The sequence below is a fragment of the Bubalus bubalis genome, chromosome 22, assembly GCF_019923935.1.
Source record: "Bubalus bubalis isolate 160015118507 breed Murrah chromosome 22, NDDB_SH_1, whole genome shotgun sequence".
Lineage (NCBI taxonomy): Eukaryota > Metazoa > Chordata > Mammalia > Artiodactyla > Bovidae > Bubalus > Bubalus bubalis.
Window position 1 is genome coordinate 4,109,869 of NC_059178.1, and position 9,286 is coordinate 4,119,154.

Sequence of the window (9,286 nt, forward strand, 5' to 3'; positions counted from 1 at the left end):
TCCCCTGCGTTCATTGGAAGGCAGATTCTTAACCATTGGACCACCAGGAAAGTTCCTAAATTATATTTTTTTTAATGTCTTAATATTCTATAGGACACAAAAAACTCATAACTTTTGGATTTATGTCCTTTACCAATAAAAATCATTTGCATCTCATCAGCAATTATTTTCTACAGACTACCATCTAACTTTCCTCTTTTCATTTTTAAAATCGGAGTATAGGTGTTTTACAATGTTGAATCAGCTGTGAGTGCACATATAATCCCTCCCTCTTGAGCCTCCCAACATCTAACTTTACAGATAGAAGGTTCTGGGCCCTGATCAATGGAAAATAGTAACAGGGACAAAGTTGCATCCTCCTATCCAGAGCACCAGACAATCTTTGGGAAGCTTGTAAGACACTTCCCCAAAATGACAAGAAATTAGGCCTTTCACTGTTGGGCTTGTGAAAAGAGATTGATTCTCAAATATGACATTCCTCTGCTAAGTTGCTTCAGTCCTTTCTGACTCTTTGCAATGCCATGGGCTGTAAGCCACCAGGCTCGTCTGTCCATGGGATTTTCCAGGTAAGAATTTTGGACAAGGTTGCCATTTCCTCCTCCAAGGGGATCTTCCTGACCCAGGGATTGAACCCCTGTCTCTTAACGTCTTGTGCATTGGCAGGCGGATTCTTCACACTAGCGCCACCTGGGAAGCATCTTAGGTTGTGCGTCCTCCCTTTGACAGGGATGGTGCAGAAGTCATTAGAAAACTCTTTCCTTCTCTTCTAACACAGTAACCTGGCCTGAGACTCTCCCTGCATCTTCTGACTGTCTTAGAGCGTCTTCCTCTGAGGATTAAAGATAATCTGCCCTTGGAACAGGCTTCCCAGGTGGCACCAGTGGTAAAGAACCTGCCTGCCAACACAGGAGACATCAGAGAGGCAGGTTTGATCCCTGGGTCAGGAAGATCCCCTGGAGGAGGGCATGGCAACCCACTCCAGTACTCTCGCCTGGAGAATCCCCATGGACAGAGGAGCCTGGTGGGCTATAGTCCATAGGGTCACACAGAGTCAGACACAACTGAAGCAACTTACTGCACACTCGGAATAAGCATCTCTACACACACATGCTCCCAGTATTTGGTGAGCAGACCTTCCTCAGCTCCTCCAATCAGTTGAACTGACTTTCAATTTGCAAAACAATGTATTTCCCATCTTTGTTTGCGTTGCTGGTTAGAGGCCTTTGTACTAATACAAGATTCCGGTTATTCAGCTGGCGGAGAAAGCAACAATATTCTAAGGTTGTTTGTCTCCATGAAGTCAGCTGAAGTGCTATTAGCCTGAAGTGTGTTCCTGAATTGAAGCATGGCGGTTAAGAAAGACCAGCCTCTGCAAACAGCAAACAAGGTCCAGGTGGTGAAAATCAGGGACGAAGCTGTGTTGCGATCACCTGTTTGTCTGGAGACCAGGTGGCTGTGTCTGGGGAGCCCTTTACCCTCCCCTAAGCCTGCTGCACTTGGCGCCGATCACCGAGCTTGGCAGCAGCTGGTTTTCACCCTGCCTCTTCTCATCCCCTGTGCCAGGAATGCAGAAGGTGCAGAAAACAGAGTCTCGGGGGTCAGTTCGCCCACTGCCACCTCCGCGTTCCCAGCGGGTCTTCTGTTGAAGAACAGGATTGTTTAACATGTTCCAGACTCAATCTTTCCCGCCCAGCCGGCTGCCTTGGCCTCACAGTCTGCAGCAGGGACACCAGAGTCTGGCGTGGATTTGCTGCCCTTGCTCTGTCCCAGGACAGGTGTATTCATTCTAGGGCTGGTGTGCCAAGGGCTTCCCAGGGGGTTCTAGGGGTAGGGAACCCGCCTGCCAACACAGGAGATTGAAGAGCTGAGGGTTCCATCCCTGGGTCGGGAAGCTCCCCTGGAGGAGGGCATGGCAACCCACTCCAGTACTCTTGCCTGGAGAATCCCACGGACAGAGGAGCCTGGTGGGCTACGGTCCATAGGGCTGGAAAGAGTTGGACATGACTGAAGCGATTTAGCATGCAGTGAGGACCAAAGTGAGTCAGGACCTGTGAGAGCCTTGGGAGAAAGAAGCTGAGGCAGATCAGTCTTCAGGTGCTTGCTGAATGGTCTGGAATGAGGCGCTTGTTTGTACCAGAGGTCAGCAGGCTGACCAGAAGCCTTTTCTTTGGCTGTTCTGCATCTTAGTTGCAACACAAGGCATCTTTGATCTTCGTTGAGAACTCTCAATTGCGACATCAGGGGTCTCGTTCCCTTAGGAACGAGATAATACCACCTTAGGCCTTCCGAATCCACCCAACTTCAGCAGCTGTCCCTCCTCATTTTATCCAGATTCAACACATGTGCTTTCTCACTTGCATCCACACCAGCCCCAGCTGGCTCCTGTCTCGGAGTTTTCTCAGGCTGAGGATTTTGCCGGGTTTTTTTAGCACAGGTTTTTAGCACTGACTCTTGACATTTCCTTCCTAACCAAGGACCTTCCACACCCAAGCTTGACTCTTTCCTTCAACCACTCTATACGTCTGACCCTAGCAAGGGTGCCAGTCCCTGGTTTGATACCCCTGTTCAGTCTACAGATTCTAGAAAGACTCTTTAATGAGCAATGGGATGCTAGAAATCAGACTAACACCCAGGAATCCATGAGAAAGAAGGGGGTTGAGGCAAGCAAGGCAGAAAGTTAAGACAGAGCCTGAAAAGAACAGGGACTTTGGGGAGGAAGGCAGGACGGTCAGGGGCTGAAAGACAAGAGGAATCCTGGCCAAGCAGGGGGCCCTGGGAGAGGCAGGTCAGGAACCCAGGGACAAGCCTGGCCACTGTCCCAGCACCATATCGGGGGCGCTGCTGTGGAACAGACAAAAGACCCCGGAAGTGAAAAACAAGAAGGCCATGACCCTAAGGCAAACATTTAGCCCATCAGAAGAACTTCTCAAGAACTCTTCTTGTGGACTTCCCTCATGGCCCAGTGGTTAAGAATCCAACTTGCCATGCAGGGGCTGTGGGTTTGATTCCCGGTCAGGGAACCAAGATACCACATGCCTTGGAACATCTAAGCCTGCGAGCTGTAACTAGAGAGAAAGTCCTTGAGCCACACCAAAGATCCCCATGCTGCAGCTAAGACCCAACACAGCGAAAAAGAAGAAGAACCCTTTCTCAAGGAAGGGCCAAAGCTATGGAGAGGGGAGGTGGGTAAAGGCACCTGCCTGGGCATGGAGAAAGGGCAGAGTCTGGGATGAAGGAAGCGCGTGGACACCAGTCTCCACTTGGTCCCCTCCCCGCCTTAGCCCTCAGCCAGGCCATGCAGGGGTGTTGGGAGCAGTCCCGTGTGCCCGAGTGAGCCACCGGCCTTATTCCAAATCAGGCCCCAGTCCCGGTGAGGGGGTGTCCCTGGGGCCAAGGGGCAGGAATTAGGGGGAATGCGGCTTTCTAATGGGCCACAGCCTCCATCTGCATATGACCAGCTTTGTTCTCAGGGCCTGAAATCTAGCGGGCTAAGGACTGCCTTCTATACTTTGTTTGAATTCAGATTAGGAGCAATGGCCCCAGGAATCAGCTAACCCTTGTTCAAACCCGTCTCTGTCAGTTACCAGCTGTGTAATCTTGAGCAAGTTACTTCCGCTCTCTGAGTCTCAGTCTCTTCATTGGAATTATGGAAATTATAGCAGTGATTCTGGGTTGAGTTTTAAATCAAAGAGTCCATCTGAAAGGGATTAGCACGTCTTCAGGTGGACGGCGGGCCTTCCATCCTTGGACCACCTTGATGGGCTCACCTCCACGCCTGATAAAGATATCACCCTCCTCCGCTCCCCTCTGGAAAGCAGCCCTCATCTTGCGTACCACGCCCACTCTCTCGCTCCCAGCAGCAAGTGAAAGTTCTCTCCCTGTGGCAGTGGATCAACGCAGACCCCATTAGACACTGGTTGTGAGATGCTGGGGAGACTCACTTCTGTGGGTGGGTGAAAGGAGACCGCGTTGCCCCCTCCCCCGATCTCAGGTACCTCAGCAGCTCCCTGCCCGTCCACGGGCCAGAGAATTAAGCAGCTTGTTCTATGTCCTTTTATGGTTTAACAGGACACGGCATAGAACCACTGTAATGCAAGTAAGCTGGCTGACCAAAGAAACACTGGGAATTGCATCCTTTCAGAGCTGGTCTGCCTCTGAATTCAAGAGGAGCAGGTAACTACGAGCAGATGAAATGGGTGTTACTGAATTCATAAACACCAGCCGCCAGGCAGACTCTGCCTGGATTATATGGAGCAAACATGTCTGTCTCTAACTGTTGAGTCAGGAAGTGCTAAGTACTTCTATTGGCACGTGTGTTAAAGAAATAGACATGGTTTCTGGTAAGCTACATTAAAGGATTTTTTTAAATTATTTTATTGAAATATAGTTGATTTACAATGTGCTAATATCTGTTGTACAGCAAAGTGATTCAGTTGTACATATATACATTCTTCTTCATATTCTTTTCCATTATGGTTTATCACTGGATATTGAATATAGTTCCCTGTGGTACCAGGCGGAGAAGGCAATGGCACCCCACTCCAGTACTCTTGCCTGGAAAATCCCATGGATGGAGGAGCCTGGTGGGCTATAGTCCATGGGGTCGCTGAGAGTCGGACACGACTGAGCGACTTCACTTTCACTTTTCACCAGGAGGACCTGCTGTTTATCTATTCCCTATATAACGGTTTGCATCTGCTTCCCTCAAAACTGATGCTTATTGATTTATTTTTGGCTGGGTGTGGTTTTCGTTGCTGTGTGGTCTTTCCTCTTTGGCGAGCGGGGGCTACTCTCTGGTTGTGGTGTGTGGCTTCTCATTGCAGTGCCCTCTCGTTGCAGAGCACAAGATCTAGGGCACGTGGGCTTTACATGCCCCGTGGGCTCACTAGTTGTGGCTCCGGGCTCTACGCACAGGCTCAACAGTCATGGGGCACGGGCTTAGTTGCTCTGCAGCATGTGGGATCTTCCCAGATCGGGGATCGAACCTGTGTTTCTGGCATTGACAGGCAGGTTCTTTACCACTGAGCCACCAGGGAAGCCCCTGGAGAAGACTCTTGAGAGTCCCTTGGATTACAAGGAGATCCAACCAGTCCATCCTAAAGGAAATCAACCCTGAATATTCATTAGAAAGATTGATGCTGAAGCTGAAACTCCAATACTTTGTCCACCTGATGCAAAGAACTGACTCATTGGAAAAGACCCTGATGCTGGGAAAGATTGAAGGCAGGAGGAGAAGGGGACGACAGAGGATGAGATGGTTGGATGGCATCACCAACTCAGTGGATATGAGTTTGAGCAAGCTCCAGGAGACAGTGATGGACAGGGAGACCTGGTGCCTGGTGTACTGCGGTTCATGGGGTCTCAGAGAGTCAAACACGACTGAGCGACTGAACACCAACAACCCTCCCAATCCATCCCTTCCCCACCACCTCCTCCTGGTTGGCAGTTACAAGTCTATTAAAGAACTTTTTTAGATAACAACTTTACTTTTCTTATATGGCTGCTATTATTGAGGGGTTTTTCCTCTTTTGTGGAGCCACAGACACTTTCTTTTAAATACCAAAGAGTTTTCCTGCCACATGCTGTCAGAGCTAGCGTTCGTTTTGCAGCATCAAGACCAACAACTAAACGTGAGTATAGGACACGCAGTGATGAAACTGCTCTGGAAGCAACTTTAAACACATTTAAATTTGTTTAGGGGGGAAATGAATATCTATACAGAAAAAAGTCCTAGAAGTACACACACCAAAATGTTAAAGTCATCTCTCCACCACTTTGGGGAATAGAATTGTGAGTGACTTTATTTTCTTTGGTTTCATCAATCTTTCCAAGTTTTCTAAATTGAGAATGCATGTTCCTTCTTCTTAAGGACTTTGGGAGGAGTTTTAGATTCACAGCAATCTTAAGCCAAGATACATGGATTCCCCATATATTCTCTGCTCCCAACACAAGCATAGCCTCCCCCATTACTAACATCCCCACCTTGATATTAAGTATCTGCTATTATGCGTCTGTTATTATGAATGAAAGAGAACATGGATGTCGGTGGATGAATAGCAGACTTTCTCACAGAGAGGGAAAAGGTGAGCAGAGGGAGGCGGGAATTAGAAAGACAAGAAGGGGGCAGAAGAGGGAGTTTCGAGTGGAAGTAAAAGAGCCCCCCTTTCCGAGGGGAGCCTGGGGCTGTCCCCCAGTCCCTGCAGCCTCGCAGCTGGCTCTGCCGTTTTTCAGGGTGCAGGGGCCGGGTGGTCTGGGACTGCAGTGGAGAAGGAGGGCCTCTTTCATCGCTCTGTCTGTACCTGCCTACACGCAGGTTCGTCTGGCAGCTTCTGAGTCTGAGCTTCAGCCTCTAAACATGGTCCTCCTCTTGACCCCTCTGATCTGACTGGACCACTCCGAGAGGAACAGTACCGGACAGAGGTGGAGAAGGGTGGGGCGGGGGTCTGGCTGGCTAGGAGAAGTCCAGCGCATTTCCCTCCCTTCAGTTGGGGCTTTAACTTCAAGTTTCCTACACCTGCTGTTTCATCTTCTTGCAGCTTGACTTCAAGTACCAAGAGCGGGGGTGTCGAGGGCGTAGCCCCTGGGGGCAGCGGACTGGCCCAAATCCCAGCTCCGCCACTGACCAGCTGTGTGATCTTGGGAAACTCACTCAACTCCTCTGAACTTCAGTTCCCTCCATATACACTGCGGATGTTAACAGCATCCACTTCGAATGTTGCTCAGTACCTATTTGGAAAGATTAGAAGAGGTGGTCCCATCTGGTACATGGTAACTTTACCAATGGGGACACTGAGGCTAACCAGGTGGGTCACTCCACAACCAAGCTCTTCCAGCTTCCCATTCTACTCATCCTCACAGCGGACTTTCTCTAGGGCTCAAACAAGACAGGGAAGTGGCTCTCTGGATGAAATGAAAATTAAGATTACACAACAGCACTGAATGTGTGGATCTGAGAGAGAAATTCGAGGCGCAGATAGCGCTGTTGAACACGAAAGAGCCAGCAGAGTAATGAGAGGAGAAAAGGAATAGAAATGAACAGGAGGGCGCAACGAGTGTCCGAAGTACGCACGCCCTTCAGTTACCCCTTTCCAGAAAGCCAAACTGAGGCCCGAGACGGCCACACGCCGCTCCGGCCGCGAGAGCTCCGGACACCCAGAAGCGGCAATCACACGTCGCCCTGGGAACGCTCTCGTTTCCAGGGGAGCCGCTGATCAGCCGTCCGCTTCAGCTGCAGCCTCCCGGGCTCCGGGCGACATTTTCGGGAAGGACTTCAGAATCGTCCCCTGGGCTCCGCAGCGGCGGTCAGCCAGGCGTAGCCAGCGGACAGAGGAAAGCACACGGCACGCACCAGTGTGTTCTCCTCGCTTTCGCTGTGTTTTAATTCCTCTGGGAACAGGAAATAGATAACCTTTCCATAATCTGAAATCCCAATAAAGAGAAACTCACTTGGAAAAGTACACAGTGTTGGGGAAGGCTTTGGTGTTTAGTAGACTTTAAAGATTTTCATCCGTTCTCCAATTTCTCTATGTGCTTTGAAGGCCATGAGAGGAGTGATATTAGCTGAACAAAAGGTCACTATCCCAGGAGCTGTTTTTAGCCAAATAAATTTGCCACGCATGCATGCTAAGTCACTTTAGTTGTGTCCGATTCTTTGCAACCCTTGGACTGTGGCCCTCTGTCCCTGGGATTCTCCAGGCAAGAACACTGGAGTGGGTTGCCATGGCCTGCTTCAGGGGATCTTCCCAGCCTGGGGATCGAACACATGTCTCTTCTGTCTCCTCCGTTGGCAGGCGGGTCCTTTACCACTAGAGCCGCCTGGGAAGCCCAGACGGACACTCAGTTGTCTAATACTCTAGAGCAGATGCAGTTTACCGTTTCTCACACACACCCCGGCCGCAGAGGGGAAGCTCTATGCTTGCTTGACTTTTTTTCTCCTCTCCATTTTTACTCTCTTTTTTTATATCCTCTCTCATTTTCCCTGTCATTTCCTTCCAGCCTCATCTGGCTTTGCAACCACAAACATTCCCACATAAATATCCCTTTGCTAGGTCTTAAACTTAAGCGTGCGTGAGAATTATGCGGAGGGCCTGTGCAAACACTGATTGCTGGGCTCCAGCCCCAGAGTTTCTGACGCAGCTGGTCTGGGATTGAAACTGAGAATTTCCATTTCTAGCACGTTCCTGGGTGCCACTGCTGCGGGGACCAGGCTGGAGAGAAGGACCTGCTCAGACAAGGCTCAGCCAGGACCCCAGATCACGCTGCACTTCTGTCTCCCTGCGGTACCAAGGATAGCTTCATCGTCAAGGTTGCAGGACTCCATTCAAGACCCAAAGAGGCACCAGTGAAGCTTTCAAGAGGGACTGTGGAAGTCAGTCTGAGGGCTGGTCCGTGCCCGAGGGCACCAAGGCTTGAGCATCTGATCCCAAATGGTCCCAGAGGCACTTGAACCTTTTCTCCCTCCCCTAAGTGGCTGCGGGTCTCATGTTTCCCTGGCTCTGTGATGTCCCTGGGCTGGTCCTCACAGTCAGCTTTGATCAGAGGTCCTAGAGCTCCCAGATGAGCCTGGATCTGAGCGGTTCCCCCAGCCATCCTCGAACCGGGAACACCAGCGCCCTCCACGAGGTCTCCATCACCAAGGATGGAGGTCTAGCCTCTTCCCTCGGCTTGAGTGAGGGGGGAAGCAGGGAGGAGGGCACATCCAGGCAGTTTCTGATGCAATTAGTATTAAAAGATGCAAGGACAGTGAGGTCAAACCTGACAGGCAGTGCTCATATCAACGCCCGAAAAAAAGTGAAACATTAGCTTCATTTCAACTTTCTCAGGAAGAAGGCAGTGGAGATCAGTTGTTTACAGTTGAAAAATATAAGCTATATTAGATTAGTAATAATAGATACATCTCCAAAAGGACTAAGTGGAAACCTTAATTTGGTCCTCTGCTACTGCTGCTAAGTCGCTTAAGTCGTGTCCGACTCTGTGCAACCCCATAGACGGCAGCCCACCAGGCTCCCCCATCCCTGGGATTCTCCAGGCAAGAACACTGGAGTGGGTTGCCCTTTCCTTCCCCAACATGCATGAAAGTGAAAAGTGAAAGTGAAGTCACTCAGTCGTGTCCGACCCTCAGCGACCCTGCCATTGCCTTCTCTGACGATCTAAATTTCCTAGTAGGCTGGAAACCATGAATACTCTGAGCTTCTAATTCACAGGTCACGTCTTCAGTTTTCCTAGGAAGCTTCTGATGCGTTCCAATACTACTCGGCTATAAAAAGGAATGCATTTGAGTCAGTTC

General features: G+C 50.0%; 1 long non-coding RNA gene across 2 annotated transcripts; it reads left to right on the top strand.

The window, feature by feature from the left end:
- The first annotated feature begins 3,210 nt into the window (after nucleotides 1-3,210).
- LOC123331175 lies at nucleotides 3,211-8,846 on the top strand. Of its 2 annotated transcripts, none has more exons than XR_006547688.2 (3): nucleotides 3,211-3,949; nucleotides 4,069-4,173; nucleotides 5,007-5,064. It is a non-coding gene; the product is annotated as an uncharacterized LOC123331175 (long non-coding RNA). The 2 variants fall into 2 exon arrangements; XR_006547687.2 differs by lacking the exon at nucleotides 5,007-5,064 and adding an exon at nucleotides 8,174-8,846 and having other exon boundaries at nucleotides 3,214-3,949.
- The last annotated feature ends 440 nt before the right edge of the window (nucleotides 8,847-9,286 follow it).